Source organism: Scardinius erythrophthalmus (assembly GCF_964197995.2).
Source record: "Scardinius erythrophthalmus genome assembly, chromosome: 21".
NCBI classification, from domain to species: Eukaryota; Metazoa; Chordata; class Actinopteri; order Cypriniformes; family Leuciscidae; genus Scardinius; species Scardinius erythrophthalmus.
In genome coordinates, this window is record NC_138241.1 from 36,808,566 (window position 1) to 36,826,065 (window position 17,500).

The 17,500-nt window shown below is 39.1% G+C and overlaps 1 protein-coding gene across 1 annotated transcript in view; it reads right to left on the reverse strand.

Moving 5' to 3' along the window:
• Window positions 1–17,500, reverse strand: part of inpp5a (inositol polyphosphate-5-phosphatase A) — a 192,445-nt gene that overhangs the window by 174,176 nt on the left and 769 nt on the right. The gene's annotated exons all lie outside the window — the stretch shown is intronic.

Below are 17,500 nucleotides of genomic sequence, written 5' to 3' on the forward strand. Positions count from 1 at the left end.
CAAGGCTGCTTTTATTTGATAAAAAATACAGTAAAAATAGTGAGAAATCATTACAATGTAAAATCGCTGTTTTCTACTGGAATACATTAGGGCTGCAACAACTAATCGATAATAATCGATCATGAAAAGACGCCAGTCGCGTCAGATTACAGCGCTGAATAACGCATTACTGTGGACAAAATGCATCTCAAAATAGTGTTGGAAACAGAGTGAGCTGTTGCGGGACAGGAGATCCAAGCGGCCCAAACCATGAGCATTATTTATTTCAAGATGTTTGTGTCTTAAAACTCACTCACTCACTCACACACCCACACACACACACACCCACACACCTCTCACACACACACCTTAATGCAAATTGAAAGATGAGCTTGACTGTCACAATGCAAAAAATGCTGCTAAAAATATCTTAACTTTAATTTTCATTCTTAAAAATGAAACTTGTTTTTCCTGTATTGATGTGTGTGTGAAATATGTCAAGTTTCCGCCTCTGTGTGCAAACAGCAGCTAAGAGGAGGCATGCATGTTTTACAGGTTTCTGCATATTGAATTACAGTATTTCTGTTTGGTTTTCACACGTCAAAAAGCAACACCAGTGTTTAATGAAAACTGCAGCCAAAGCCACAGGATCTGGGCGTTTCACAGCGGGCCAGAGACACAGTTTTACTGCTGTCCTTATCCTGCATTATAGTCCTAATAAAATGACTATATCCTGCATAATGTTGTCGAGCAGATCAGATGCGTGTCGGGTTGAGATGAAAACTTTATCATGCTAAAGACGGTTCATTCACATCCAGCATGTCCTGCAAACGGCACATCAACTACAGCTTAAATGAACATTATTTTGTGTATTTGGCTTAATGCAATGTGTTTACATGGTTTTAGGTTTAAAAGAGTAATTATTTTACACATACTGTACATTATTATTGCTCCTCTACGCCCCGCCTTTCTGAAACGCGTTGTGTTTTACAAAGCTCATCGTTCTGAGCAGCGCGGTGTGCTCTGATTGGCCAGCGATCTAGTGCATTGTGATTGGCCCAAAAACCTTAAGCGTGTGACGGAAATGCCACGCCCCTTACCAAATCTGGAACATCAGCTCCCAAAGCAATAATGACAGGTGATGATGTCGGTCTCTATTCCAGTCCGAATCTGATCCGGAAAATGCAGATGACCGAAGCTGATCGACCAACTTAGCCAGCGCGACTGGACCAGACCGTATCAGACTGGTAAGGTTGTATTTCATTGGGGACATAATTACTGATTCTAATGACTTACAGGGCCCTATCTCGCACCCAGCACAATTGACTTTGTACACGACGCATGTATCATTCCTATTTTGCACCCGACGCACAGCGGACTTTTCCCTCCACAGACGCACGTCGGTAAATTAGGGAATGAACTTGCGCTCCCGGGGGCGGTTCAGCGGAAAGAGGAGGCGTGTTCCGGCACATATGTTCCCTGGTGCTATTTTGCAGTTTCAGAAAACAATTCCTCCACAGACCAGGAGAAACCTCGTGTAAAGTCAGTGTTCAGATGCTATTTTAAGGGCGCATGCTTGGCCATAATGTAGCGTGTGCACAACACACACACACACTTTGCTTCTCTCATCTACACAGACGCAGCAGTTTTCATTTTTGCAAATCAAAATCATACGCCTGTTTAACTGAAGCTAATCTGGGTGTGTTCCTCCGTCCCCAATGTCACTTCTCTGTGTTTTACGGCCCTGACGAGAACGTCGGTCTCCTCGGCTGTGAATCGATCCTGGCAAATCCACCATTATAATAACCACCTTCTTCATCTGCGTATACATGTGGGCGGTGTTATGAAACTCCACACACTGACGTAGAGTTGTGGAGGCGCGTCTGAGCGGATGGATGGATGGATGGATGGATGGATGGATGGATGGATGGATGGATGGATGGATGGATGGATGGATGGATGGATGGATGGATGGATGGATGGATGGATGGATGGATGGATGGATGGATGGATGGATGGATGGATGGATGGATGGATGGATGGATGGATGGATGGATGGATGGATGGATGGATGGATGGATGGATGGATGGATGGATGGATGGATGGATGGATGCTTTACATAAACACCTGATCTAATGCCGGGGTTCAGACTACACAATATTTGTGTCTGTTGTGATAATCACCGTCAGATCATGTCATTTTGACTCCTGAGATTGGTGAACCCTGGCGTAAACAAACGGTTTGATGGTTTAACCCTTTAGAACCGGCTGTGTTGTCGCCGACACATACCAGCAAGCTGTATTCATTTGACCGTAACTCTTCAACCGTTTGCACCATCTAAACCAGTGGTTTTCAAACTGTGGGTCGCGACCCACTTGTGGGTCAAACAGTGAGAAAAGGTGGGTCGCACAAAGGCACTAAGCTGCAGCTAAATTTAAGTTACGATGAGTGAAACAAAACCAGTCCGATTAATGACCAAACGACTCTTAAGTGAGTTTTAGTGCCTGCCAAAGTCTTATTTGATCGGTGAGTAATGTAGATGAACTGCTGCGCTTGTGACAGAGTGCATGTTTGACTGAAAGAACAAGAACGAGCAGAGAGAGAGAGATAGGCGGCCGCGCGCGCTCTCTCTCTCTCTCTCTCTCTCTCTCTCCAGAGCTAGGCGAAAGTGTAAACAAGACTTCACCGTCTCCAAACTAAGCGCTGTCTTGCTCTCTCTCCCTCGCACATATTAATCAAAATAAATCGACGCGGTGGTAAAAGGTCGGAAGACCAAAGTTTCAAAGTTTACCACTGGGTGTGAATTGTGCTAAATAAGTTGCCTTATCTTCTCTGAAAAGCGTCCCAGACATTCAGCTGACATACAACAACACTTTAATTAAACGAAAAAAACTATCCAGTGATGAAATGTTTTCTGTGTTGACACAAATCTTGGATGTCCATGTCCTAACTGCTGGGATAATCACACAACGCGCATGACACGTCCAATTCGCGAATTAATGACTCCTTTGAACGATTCATTTTAATGAATGGTTAAAACAACTGATCTTTCCGACAGTGAACTCAGGAGACGTCTGAATCGGTGTATAACTAATCAGTAACACTTTACAATAAGGTTCTATTTATTACAAAAAAAGTACAGTTTGCTTACTCAAGCTTAAGCTTTAAAATAAAACCCCTTGTTTTTTTTTAAAAGCATATAACTACATTTTTCCACACAGTGCTATCAATAATCGATAAGAGAATCGTTAAAGAATCGGATCGATAATCAGAATCGTCAGTGGCATTATTAGTATTGATAAAATCTTATTTCCCATCCCTATGTGAAGACGGTAAAATTATAATCAAACATTAAAGAACATACATGTTTTTTTAATAGTTTTTTTAAGAGTTAAAAGTTTAAAATATTTTGCTAACATGAGGTCTTGTCACTGTCAGTCTTTTTACATCAGTGCAAAACTAGGGTATGCAGATTAAGACCATCAGCATGCATTGATTAATCCCATGGCATGTAGCAAAAAAAACTGAGAAAGTTGGTAGCACCAGTGCAAGTGGGTCTTGAGATTGATTATACTTGTCTAGGTGGGTCCTAGAATGAAAAAGTTTGGGAACCCCTGATCTAAACCATTCAAATTGCCCCTGACAGTCGACAACATGCGCTTTTAGGCAATATACGGCTTATTACGGTAATGCTTTCCGTCTGCAAATGACAGCAGCGCCGGAAGGAAGGATTTGAACAGAGAGATCTGACTCGCGGCAGGTTAGAGTGTTTTGGATTGCTTAAAATAATAAAAGAAACGAACAAATACATGGCGAAAGAAGTTTTAGACAGCAGAAGAGGGGATTGGGGTGATTTTTAATGAAACTTGAGAAGCGGATGGCCGTTACTCTTTCACAATACCATGTGCTCTTAACTTACAACTGTATTTTGCTAATGGGTCCTCTATGGTGAAATCCCAAAAATTTAAATACCTTGGGTTGTGGATGGATTCTGAGTTTACCTTCAAACCTCACATTGACTATACAACAAAGAGAATATATGGTTGTCTCGGTACACTTTATAGATCTGTTAATTGTTTTACATTGGAAGTTAGGAAAAGGTTAATTTCTCAGTTGATATTGCCCATTATTGACTACGCTGATATTATCTACATGAACACTAGTGACGCTGTTCTTAAGCCACTTAATGTAGTTTTTAACTCTATGTAGATTTGTTCTGAGGTGTCCTTTTAAAACACATCATTGCGTAATGTATGCATCATTGAATTGGCTTCAGCTGAATTCAAGAAGAGACTTTCATTGGTTTCTTTTTATTTTCAAATGTGCCTACTTCGAATGTCTGAGAGAACTCTTGGTCCCACGTAGTTCTTTGTATCCTCTTAGAGATATGCAATCTCTCGTCTTTACTGTACCAGGAATCTTTTCACTACAAAGCCACTAGTGATTGGAATAATCTTCCTCTTTCCTTGAGGTCCATCTTATCTTTTCGTAGATTCAAGTTAACTTTATTCCAATATCTAAACAATGTGTGTGCATGCTACTGATGTTGGACTGAATAGTTATGCTTGGAATTGTCTTTTGTTTCATGTAACTGTTTAAATGATCTACCGCCTGTGGATTCAACCTCGGTCCTTCTTATGCTACACCCTTTTGTTCACTGAATTTCTTGCATTATGGTTCCAATTGTATAATGAGGTAAATGTGATGTGCTTTTTGAGACAGTTATAACATGTCAGAGCTATGATGTGTCTTAGGGTTTCGGGTAATGGTGTAAGCTGCCTAGTAACTCAATGGTTTTGAGCATGTGTTTTTTGCTTGTTTGTGTGTTTTTTTTCTTCTTTTTTTTCTGTTGTTGTTGTTTTATGTCTATGTGTACTTGGACCCTCTTGAAAATGAGATGTTGCATCTCAAGGGGCTATCCATTAATTAATTGAAATTAAAGTATCTAAGCATGTAGTGCGTGCATGTGTGTGTGTGTGTGTGTGTGTGTGTGTGTGTGTGTATATGACAAAAAGTGTCCTAAATGAAAACTGTGCAACCTAATGTCACAAAAAAGACTTGTATATATGTATTATAGTTCATTTTTCAACTTGAAAGTTAGTTAGTTTCTTTCATTCATGATTTTTTCTGTTTTTTTTTTCTAAATAAAAATCAGTAAATTAATTCTCTTTTTTTATTTTTGTCTATTTAAATTCTATTTACAAACTCACCACACACAATAATAGTCAATAAGTGTAATTTGTAGAAAGCTAATCTTTTTCTGAAAAAGATGACACCTTGCACATGAAGACAGCACATTGTTTTAGCATTTCACAGTCAAAAAAATCTAAATATGTGAAAAACACCTATTTTAGCTTCAGCTTCTAAAGGGTTAACCAGACTAATGCTACTTCCAGCACTCGCGGGTTCCTGAAGCGCTATCGTTCGCCAGAGTTTCGCTCTTTTCACTCTGTCGTGATCGGAACGATCACCCTCTCGAGGAAACATCATAAATGGAGGAATATTGTTAAAAATATGATAATAATAATGAACCCGGCATAAAACAGCGGTTCACAAACTGTTGTGCTTGAAGCTTTAGCAAGAGAAGCTTGGCGTGTGCCAGTAATTATATATAGTAATAGTTTTGTCAAGATAACTTGAGATCACAAAAGCAAGACTGAAACATAATAACAGACGTTCCATTATCCGTTTCCAGAAACCTCCATCTTTCTCTTAGCAAAACCCACACACAGCTTTGTAATTCCCAGAGACACTTCAGTTAATTGGCTCGTGCTCGTTTACGATAATGGACGATCCATGATCAATAATCAGAGGAGCTCTGAGATGAGGATGTTTGTTCTTCACTCAGCTCCTGCTTTTCAAACTCTCATTCTCTGTTTCTGAGGAACTCATGAAGACGGCGGTGACTGAACACAACAAACGTCTGATGGAGAGACAGATATAGCATGTAAATGTCACAGAACATTGAGGAACTCTATGATGCATGTCTGAAACACACAGACAGAAGTGAGGAGGTCGAGAGACGGGAATGAAGAACGGGAATAGAGAATGGGAATAGAGAACGGGAATAGAGAACGGGAATAGAGAACGGGAATGAAGAACGGGAATGAAGAACGGGAGAGAGACGGGAATGAAGAACGGGAATAGAGAACGGGAGAGAGACGGGAATGAAGAACAGGAATGAAGAACGGGAATAGAGAACGGGAATAGAGAACGGGAATAGAGAACGGGAATGAAGAACGGGAATGAAGAACGGGAGAGAGACGGGAATGAAGAACGGGAATAGAGAACGGGAGAGAGACGGGAATGAAGAACGGGAATAGAGAACGGGAGAGAGACGGGAATGAAGAACCGCTCAAACACCATCAGCTGATCGGACTGATCATCAGAAGGTTATCTTCCTCGGAACTGATCCTCTCTCCATGCATTCATCCATCTCTCTTCCCATTCATCCATCCTTCTGCATCTCTCTTCCCATCCATCCATCCTTCTGTATCTCTCTTCATCCATCCATCCATCCTTTGTATTCACTAAGACACTCGATTCAACTCATTACTTGTTTGGCTAAATCTCACAAAATTCTGTCAAAAACAGAAATTATAAGAAATTATCGTTCCACTTAAAGACAATGAATTATAATATTAAGTTGTAAATAAAAAGGTTTTCCAATAAAGTTCAAACTTGCCATTTGTTTGTAAAATTTCCCAACAATTTTTGAGTTAAAATTAATTTTATACCCAATTTAGAACCATTAAAATGCTTCACATTGACAAATTTAATTATATTATTTAAATCAACTTTAATTAAATGTATTAATTTTCCCAGATAATGTATTAGTATTAGTAAATAATGATATAGTATTGAAAGTTTAGTGTTTTACTGCCTTTCTTTATACACATCTAGCCAAAAAACAAAGAAGTCAATGAATTACAGTATTTTATTTGTAATGTAGTAATAATATTGAGCAATATTAACGATCTGATTGTACCAATGTATGAGAACTGACGATGACATCATTTTCTGCAGAACTGCTTTACAGATGAAAGAAACTCATTTAATAATTGATGATCTTTACAGCGGAACTGAACTGACTTCAGCTGAACAACAGACCAAACACATCATTTCCCTGTTTGACTGTAAAGATGCTCTGAAACACCCTGTACTGTATAAAGCGCTGTAGAAATAAAGAAGACTTGACTAGTAAAAAAGACTTGACTATATTTCAGTATTTATGTACATTAAACCACGTAAAGCTTTTTCACGCACATGAGAACCGCGATGAGTCAACTCACAGCCGCTCCGCAGCCCTGCTGAAAATGTGAAGCAGAAACGCTTAATATCAGATAACGTCCATAATAATTGGACTCTGGGTTCGATTTTTTTTTAATCATTTTAAGTGGTTATGTGGAGCAACATGAGAGGGGAATTTGGTAATCATTGTTTAGGTACATTAAACCATGTAAAGCTTTTAACACACATGAGAACCGTGTGGAGTCAACTCACAGCCGCTCCGCAGCCCTGCTGAAAACGTGAAGCAGGTTTTTGAATACATTTTTATTTATTTACATTAGTAAGCTACAGGACATCGTCTTTCAAAACATGACCTGAAAAAATAAAATAAAAATGGTACCCAGCCCTTCTGAAAATGCGAATGCGTCTCTGTCCCCAGCACATTTAAAACCAAACTGACGCCCATGTATTCGACTATGAGGTTCATAGTCGAATCAGACCTCTCCGAATCGTCGAATCCTCGACTATTAGAAGTCAGCCCTAGTAATTACTTACAAAGAAAAGCTACAATTCCTTTACAATTAACTTTGAAGAAGTTGATGTTGTGCCAAAATATTTTTCATCTGATGGTGGTAAAAATCTTTTGTTTATATTTGATTTAATTATTAAACTTCCCCATTACTACAGTCAAATGGAATGGAAAAAATTCAAAACTTTGAACAATTTAAAATTTATATTAAAATACATTTAGAAACAAATAAGCAAGGAAAACTACAGAGCTGTTTAATAGAGTCAGGCCTCAAATACACACAGCCATTGGGGACACTTACAATCATAGAAACATAAACATAACATCCATCCATCCTTCTATATCTCTCTCCATTCATCCATCCATCCATCCCTCTATATCTCTCTCATCCATCCATCCATCCATCCATCCCTCTACATCTCTCTCATCCATCCATCCATCCATCCATCCATCCATCCCTCTATATCTCTCTCATCCATCCATCCATCCTTCTACATCTCTCTCCATTCATCCATCCATCCATCCATTCATCCATCCATCCATCCATCCCTCTCTCATCCATCCATCCATCCATCCTTCTACATCTCTCTCCATTCATTCATCCATCCATCCTTCTACATCTCTCTCATCCATCCATCCATCCATCCATCCTTCTACATCTCTCTCCATCCATCCATCCATCCCTCTCTCATCCATCCATCCATCCTTCTACATCTCTCTCCATTCATCCATCCATCCATCCATCCATCCATCCATCCATCCATCCATCCATCCTTCTACATCTCTCTCCATCCATCCATCCATCCATCCCTCTCTCATCCATCCATCCATCCTTCTACATCTCTCTCCATTCATTCATCCATCCATCCATCCATCCATCCATCCATCCATCCTTCTACATCTCTCTCCATCCATCCATCCATCCATCCATCCCTCTCTCATCCATCCATCCATCCTTCTACATCTCTCTCCATTCATCCATCCATCCATCCATCCTTCTACATCTCTCTCCATTCATTCATCCATCCATCCATCCATCCATCCTTCTACATCTCTCTCCATCCATCCATCCATCCCTCTCTCATCCATCCATCCATCCTTCTACATCTCTCTCCATCCATCCCTCTCTCATCCATCCATCCATCCATCCCTCTCTCATCCATCCATCCATCCCTCTCTCATCCATCCATCCATCCCTCTCTCATCCATCCATCCATCCATCCTTCTATATCTCTCTCCATCCATCCATCCATCCATCCCTCTCTCATCCATCCATCCATCCTTCTACATCTCTCTCCATTCATCCATCCATCCATCCATCCATCCTTCTACATCTCTCTCATCCATCCATCCATCCATCCTTCTACATCTCTCTCCATCCATCCATCCATCCATCCATCCCTCTCTCATCCATCCATCCATCCTTCTACATCTCTCTCCATTCATCCATCCATCCATCCATCCATCCTTCTACATCTCTCTCCATCCATCCATCCATCCATCCCTCTCTCATCCATCCATCCATCCATCCTTCTACATCTCTCTCCATTCATTCATCCATCCATCCATCCATCCTTCTACATCTCTCTCCATCCATCCATCCATCCATCCATCCCTCTCTCATCCATCCATCCATCCTTCTACATCTCTCTCCATTCATTCATCCATCCATCCATCCATCCATCCTTCTACATCTCTCTCCATTCATTCATCCATCCATCCATCCATCCTTCTACATCTCTCTCCATCCATCCATCCATCCCTCTCTCATCCATCCATCCATCCTTCTACATCTCTCTCCATCCATCCCTCTCTCATCCATCCATCAATCCATCCCTCTCTCATCCATCCATCCATCCCTCTCTCATCCATCCATCCATCCCTCTCTCATCCATCCATCCATCCATCCTTCTATATCTCTCTCCATCCATCCATCCATCCATCCATCCCTCTCTCATCCATCCATCCATCCATCCATCCTTCTATATCTCTCTCCATCCATCCATCCCTCTCTCATCCATCCATCCATCCATCCTTCTATATCTCTCTCCATCCATCCATCCCTCTCTCATCCATCCATCCATCCTTCTATATCTCTCTCCATCCATCCATCCATCCTTCTATATCTCTCTCCATCCATCCATCCCTCTCATCCATCCATCCATCCATCCTTCTATATCTCTCTCAATCCATCCATCCCTCTCTTATCCATCCATCCATCCATCCTTCTATATCTCTCTCCATCCATCCATCCATCCATCCATCCATCCTTCTAGATCTCTCTCCATCCATCCATCCATCCTTCTAGATCTCTCTCCATCCATCCATCCATCCTTCTAGATCTCTCTCAATCCATCCATCCCTCTCTCATCCATCCATCCATCCTTCTATGTCTCTCTCCATCCATCCATCCATCCATCCTTCTATGTCTCTCTCCATCCATCCATCCATCCATCCTTCTAGATCTCTCTCCATCCATCCATCCATCCTTCTAGATCTCTCTCCATCCATCCATCCATCCTTCTAGATCTCTCTCAATCCATCCATCCCTCTCTCATCCATCCATCCATCCTTCTATGTCTCTCTCCATCCATCCATCCATCCATCCTTCTATGTCTCTCTCCATCCATCCATCCATCCATCCTTCTAGATCTCTCTCCATCCATCCATCCATCCATCCTTCTATGTCTCTCTCCATCCATCCCTCTCTCATCCATCCATCCATCCATCCATCCTTCTATATCTCTCTCCATCCATCCATCCATCCATCCCTCTCTCATCCATCCATCCTTCTATATCTCTCTCCATCCATCCATCCATCCTTCTATATCTCTCTCCATCCATCCATCCCTCTCATCCATCCATCCATCCATCCTTCTATATCTCTCTCCATCCATCCATCCCTCTCTTATCCATCCATCCATCCATCCTTCTATATCTCTCTCCATCCATCCATCCATCCTTCTAGATCTCTCTCCATCCATCCATCCATCCATCCTTCTAGATCTCTCTCCATCCATCCATCCATCCTTCTAGATCTCTCTCCATCCATCCATCCATCCTTCTAGATCTCTCTCAATCCATCCATCCCTCTCTCATCCATCCATCCATCCTTCTATGTCTCTCTCCATCCATCCATCCATCCATCCATCCTTCTAGATCTCTCTCCATCCATCCATCCATCCTTCTAGATCTCTCTCCATCCATCCATCCCTCTCTCATCCATCCATCCATCTAGATCTCTCTCCATCCATCCATCCATCCTTCTAGATCTCTCTCCATCCATCCATCCCTCTCTCATCCATCCATCCATCCTTCTATGTCTCTCTCCATCCATCCATCCTTCTATGTCTCTCTCCATTCATCCATCCATTCATCCATCCATCCTTCTATCTCTCTCCAAGAATTTAAAATGAAAGATGAAGCATATATTTAAAACGATTAGGGGAGAAAATGCCCTTATAAAGGTTAAATATAATAAGTGGGCTGAAATGATTCATCGAGTTACTCGATTAACTCGATTACAAAAATTCCTCGAGGCAAAACCTCTGCCTCGAAGTCTCGTTAAATTCCTATGACGCGCACTATACGCGCAGGGATCTGATTGTTTCACACGGACCGTTGTTCAGTGTTCAGGAAGCACACCATAGTGCGTGACAGGATACATTTTGAATTTAGTTGGCGCGATGGCGAAGAGTAACGGTGCGTGTCCACTACAGCGGCAAAACTCCGCTCAGTGCCGCCGGCAACGCTGTAACGTCTTACACCTACGCCTAACCCTAACCCTAATGTCTAAAGGTTTTTTTAACACACGGACAGTATAATCATCAGCGATGCACGCGCTTACATTTAGAAATAGACAAGCTTTGTTTCCAAATGCACCAAGCAAAGATATCCTTTCAATTTCATAAACTTTTATAAACCCAGCCAATATAATCACAATGAACACATCCAAAATAAAATCTTTAACATTTATATAACAACTGCAAAGCGTCTAATTTGTAAACAAAATGATTTACGCACTAAATCCAGCATAATCTCAAGCACAATTTGCATATTTTTAAACTCTCAAAACAGACGCCACATCCCGAACCTCACAGCAATTGGATTTAGTGCGTAAATCATTTTGTTTACAAATTAGACGCTTTGCAGTTGTTATAGGCCTATATATGTTATAGATTTTATTTTGGATGTGTTCATTGTGATTATATTGGCTGGGTTTATAAAAGTTTATAAAAGTACATTTTGATGTTTGTTTTGAGATTACAGCTGAAAAAGTCTGATTCTTATTAATAATTGTTTTATTTACATTTTTTTTAATAAATTGTATACATTGTGTACCTGTTTGGCTTGATATTTTATATTCATTTATTTTTGTTCTCAGGTGGGTAATTTGCAGAAGGTGCAATCCTTTTTTTGTAATGTAATATTAAGAAGACAAAACTAAGGCCAAATGGCCTTTACTAGCCTATTTAAGTTTGTATTCATAGTTTTACATGTTATACATGTTTTACAGTAAGTTGACTTAACTGTATTGTTATAATTGTTGGCACTGGCACTTACAAACACAAATTGGGTAGAAATTGCAATAAATAGGCTTAGTTTTGGAGTCGAATGTTGGAGTTGGAATAAATACCTCTGTTTTGTTTGTTTTTTTAGAAATAAAAGCCAAATGCTTGATCATTTTACAGCCACATCATTTTCGTTATGCATTATTTGTTTTGGTTGTTTAAAAATACACCAAAAAAAATGTATCCGATTAATCGATTAATCGATCGATTAAGTGCTAGATTAATCGATTACGAAAATAATCGATAGCTGCAGCCCTAATAATAAGTATGCAGATTTAAATGTCAAAGCTGACTGAACACTGATGAGAATATTACTTCAGAATAAAAAAAATCATATTTTCTTCTGGACAAGCGAATGACCGATTTACTTGTCCAAATGTCGAGCCCTGAATATAGCTTTACGTATTAAAAGTAACATCTGCACAATTTAAAGTCTTAATGGTCCTAAAACAGGCTTCTCTTTATGCTATTATTATTATTATTGATATAATTTATATTTTTTTCTTGTGATTGTGGGGAGAAATATGGCATGTTTTTGTTGGATTCACCGACTATAGCGCTTACTTTCAGCTTATGAACAGACAACTAAACAAAATAATTTACTAGAAGTTCTGACAAAATGTTAATTGCTGCAGTTTAATATGTTTATTCAATCTGAATTAATTATTTTAAACAAAAAATGGTCTGAATGAATAATTCAATGACTCGTTCAAATTAATACTTCACTTGTTTCATTGATGAATCAGTGTTTTTGAACAAATCTCTTGAATGATTGATTCAATGACAAATACAGTTTTTACAGTCACTTGTCGCCACCTACTGGTGTAACGATGTAATCGACAATCTTTATTTGAAGCATCAAGTTACTTTCAAACAAGGGATGCTTGCTCTATTTCAGTCGATTCTGTAGACATCAGTGTTTATATCCGAACTACAAACATGTATCCCAGTACTTCTGCACTTCTGCCAATGCAGATCCGAATGTTCCCGTGTGATTTTGTCAAAGGTTTAACAGACACGGGCAGATCGTTGTCATTAAAGGGGTCAGATAATGGTACATGCACTTTTACAAGTTGATTGTACTGAAGTGTGTGTTGGCAGTGCCTGTACACAACCATCATAAAATGATACAAATCCATACAGTGTTTTTTTTTTTAATCTTCTTATATATTTTCCTCCCATCTCAAATCTAGCTGTTCGATTTTGTGACGTCACAAAATCGACGCCCCTCCCACGATGATTGATTGACAGCAGCGTTTCAACACAGACCCGCCCTCGTGAGCGAGCTGTCAATCATAGCAGGCGCCGACCGGCACGTTCATTGTTGATACGCTGGAGCACTGTCTATGAGCAGAATGGCGTCTGTGGTCTGTGGAGCGATTGTGGTGTTCTGTTCTTGGGTGTAATAAGGAACACAGTCATGTTGATGTTCCTGAATCCGAACCGCTGAAGACGCAGTGGCTGAGTTTGTTTTCGAAGGGAATATTCCCCACGATCAACGTCAATGCTGTCATGTTTGCGCGAATCATTTCACACACCAGACTGCTTTACAAACGAGGATCAGTAAAAAGCTGATTATTTGCTGATTGCTGATTATTTTTAAAAAGCTGCTCCTGAAAAAAGGATCAGTACCAACTATTGGTGTTCCTGCTGCACCTCCAGAAGAACTGAAGTGTGTGTAACGTTTTATTGACCTTTATATTAATCTTTATATTAATCTTTGCAAAATCGCTTGCATGCTTCACGATGAATGCGACTATTTTTACACTCAGGGTACATTACGGCATGTTTTCTATGTACAACGTTCTCAATATAATTAATAATACCACGTTTATAATGAATGACGCGTTATGGTTATTGTGTTAAATTGTGTTACAAACGGTGTACGCACAGAACAGAGGGGCGGGGTCAGCAAAGCTCATTATCATTTAAAGACACATGCAAGGAAACGGCGTGCTGAAAACAGAGCTGTTTTTGACCAGGTAAAATGAGTGTTTTCTAACAATACTAATGAGAATTTTTAATTAAAGCATATTACAAACTTTTAATTTAGACCCAAAAGAATCATATTAGCTTGTACAAAAATGACATTATATGACCTCTTTAAGGAATCACGTGGGTGTTTGAATTGAGATCGCGATCTTCTAGCGATTAATCGTGCAGCTGATGTCCATAAAGAGAAGTCATTGATGTCCATTAGCGTCCCATCCGGCAAGCTTTATATCTCTCGCATCTTCCCAGAAGCACTTCAACAACAAACACCTGAAGAAAACGACTCCGGTAGACGGATTTACCCGCTTTACAACAGCGCTGGCATTACCCTGGAACTATTAACCATCTATTTCAGGAATGTCCCAAGACCTGAATATTTTGGAAGAAACTCAGTAATTACTTACAAAGAAAAGCTACAATTCCTTTACAATTAACTTTGAAGAAGTTGATGTTGTGCCAAAATATTTTTCATCTGATGGTGGTAAAAATCTTTCGTTTATATTTGATTTAATTATTAAACTTCCCCGTTACTACAGTCAAATGGAATGGAAAAAATTCAAAACTTTGAACAATTTAAAATTGATATTAAAATACATTTAGAAACGATATCCAAATGTGAAAACTTATAAGCAAGGAAAACTACACAGCTGTTTAATAGGTACAAGTTTTTCCTGTAAAATGCCTTTGTTTTCTTTCGCTTTCTTTCTTCATTTTTTTCCCTTTTGTTTCCCACTGACATGGTTATATGTACTCTTGTATATAAATTATGTTTTGTTCTTATTAAAATGCAACAACAACAAAATAATAATAATAAATAAATAAGCCGTCCGGCCCTAAACACCTCGTCTTGTGATTGCTGACAAAGGCCTCATTTACTTCATTCATGCAATTTGGAAAATCCTTGTATTTGCGGCTTGCGCTGCACAAAAGGCCCATTCAGAGACGAGACGTCTGAACATGTTCAATATTTAGGTGTAATTGCGCATGCAGGCTCTATAAGCGGCGTGCTGGTTTTGGCTCACATGTAAAACAAGTAACGGATAAACAGTGATATTCATAAGACAGCAGTTCAGCAGTCGTGACAGGCCAGCTATTTATAACTCTGAGGATAGTAAGGAAAAGTTCCTCTTCACATGCAAAAAATAAACAGATCTGGAATAACGACAGCTAAACCTGGAGAACTACGGCACAAGACCTGCTACATGTCTTTAAGAGCATTAAAATCTTACTAAAACATCTTTTAAATGTTTGAACATCTTCAACGTGAAAAGTGAATGACCGATTTACTTGTCCAAAGGAGAAGGACAAGCACATGAAAAGGCTTAAATCTCGAGCTTTGAGTATATATATATATAAGACATCAGAAAACTCGAAAATGTTTGGGTCAAATATGGACAAACCCAACCGTTGGGTTTAAAAATTAAAAATGTAACTTAAAAATGTAAACCAACCGTTGGGTTTGTCCATATTTGACCTAAACATGGGTTGAAAACAACCCAACATTTTTCCAACATCCAATTTATTCTCTGACACTTACGCTGACCGGTAGCCTATTTTATCTAGTAACCCGTCTCCAATAACTTTACTATTGTTTATTCAGTTAATTTGCCTAAACCTCAACTCACCCTGATCTACCACAAGTTTACATAATCATTTCCATAGAGTGCAATAGCAGGTGAGATTTCTATGAAAACCACAGAGTCAGGAGCTCATAGTTGAGAAGGACAGCAGTTAGCCGTAGTAAACAACACTTAAGAGTACATATATATCTGATGGTGATGGTCACGGTTGTGCACGATGGATCAGGCGTACAACAGCATCTCTGCTTGATATCTGATCGATCCAGTGTGAGATTACACTCAAAAACATTACGCAACAATCTCTAGTATTAAAGGGACAGTTCACACAAAAGTGAAAATTCTGTCAACGTTTACTCACTCAGCAGAAGAGAGAAATTCATACATGTTTGGAACAACTTAAGGATGAGAAAATGATGACAGAATGTTCACTTTTGTGAACTTTAATCAAGGCAAATTAAACAATTTACTTGTCACTTTAATCAAGGCACCTTTTGGCCCATTTATTTACATGATTTTACATTTGGGGGGAGAGAGAGAGAGAGAGAGCGAGAGAGAGAGCGAGAGAGCGAGAGAGAGAGAGAGAGAGAGCGAGAGAGAGAGCGAGAGAGAGAGAGAGAGAGAGAGCGAGAGAGAGAGAGAGACTACTAACTTTATGTAGTATATGCTGAGGTAAAAATTCATTGTGTTTTTTTATTTATAAAATATGATATAGTTAAGTACCACAACAAGACCATGGGAGCCGTTTTGCTGAATATTATCACATTACATTGATTTCATAGTTCAATAAACAAGTACTTAATATTAAGTTACTTTATATTGACTACTAATATTGACTGTTCTTGTTCTATTTCACCACCGAAAATAGTTCCAAACAAAGATTAACTGCAGATCGAATCGGTTGAATGAATGATTCAATGACCCAAAATGATTCAAAGTGACTCGCCGCCACTTACTGGAGTTTAGTTTCATGAAAAAGTATAATTTAATTTTTTTTCCCAACATTTCTTGCTAGTATATTCAAAAATAATTTATAAACATAAATCTCATAACATTATATATTGCAGTTTTAACAAGCCCTAGAGCGTATATTATAATTGAATTTATCGATCAGATGTCAGACTTTGACATGAAAGATAACAACGACTACATAAACCAACTGGCCTTTATAAAGGTAAATAACGCCCTGGGGTAAATATAAAATATGCAGATTTAAGTATGTAAAAGCTAAGCACACTGATGAAAATATTACTTCAGAAGGAATTGTTTACACCACCAAAAATATATATTTTTTTTTTTCAGGAAAGTAACTTTTTTAGGAGAAGAACAAGCACATAATTTGATTATATAACATACATAATGACATCAGAAAAATCAAGCACTCTAAAAAATGTTGGGCTGTTTCAACCCATGTTTGGGTCAAATATGGACGAACCCAACCGTTACATTTTTTAATTAAAAAACTTAAACCAACCGTTGGGTTTAAACTGTCATTTTAAAAAAAGTTAACCAACGGTTGGGTTTGTCCATATTTGACCAAACATGGGTTGAAACAGCCCAACATTTTTCCAACATCCAATTTATTTTCTGACAGTTATGTTGACAGTTATGTTTTCTAGTA